Here is a 215-nt window from a genome sequence, read left to right as displayed (position 1 = left end):
CCGAGGAGCGCGCACGGAGAGCGGGACGGAGCGCCGGACGCACAGAAGGACGGCCGGACGCCCCCGCACACGCAGACGCACACAGCTCGGCCCGAGGAGCGCGCACGGAGAGCGGGACGGAGCGCCGGACGCACAGAAGGACGGCCGGACGCCCCCGCACACGCAGACGCACACAGCTCGGCGCGGCTCCCGTCACACACGCACACACATACACA

This window comes from Myotis davidii, unplaced genomic scaffold (assembly GCF_000327345.1).
Source record: "Myotis davidii unplaced genomic scaffold, ASM32734v1 scaffold2325, whole genome shotgun sequence".
Classification (NCBI taxonomy): domain Eukaryota; kingdom Metazoa; phylum Chordata; class Mammalia; order Chiroptera; family Vespertilionidae; genus Myotis; species Myotis davidii.
Note: the sequence above shows the minus strand (reverse complement) of the source record.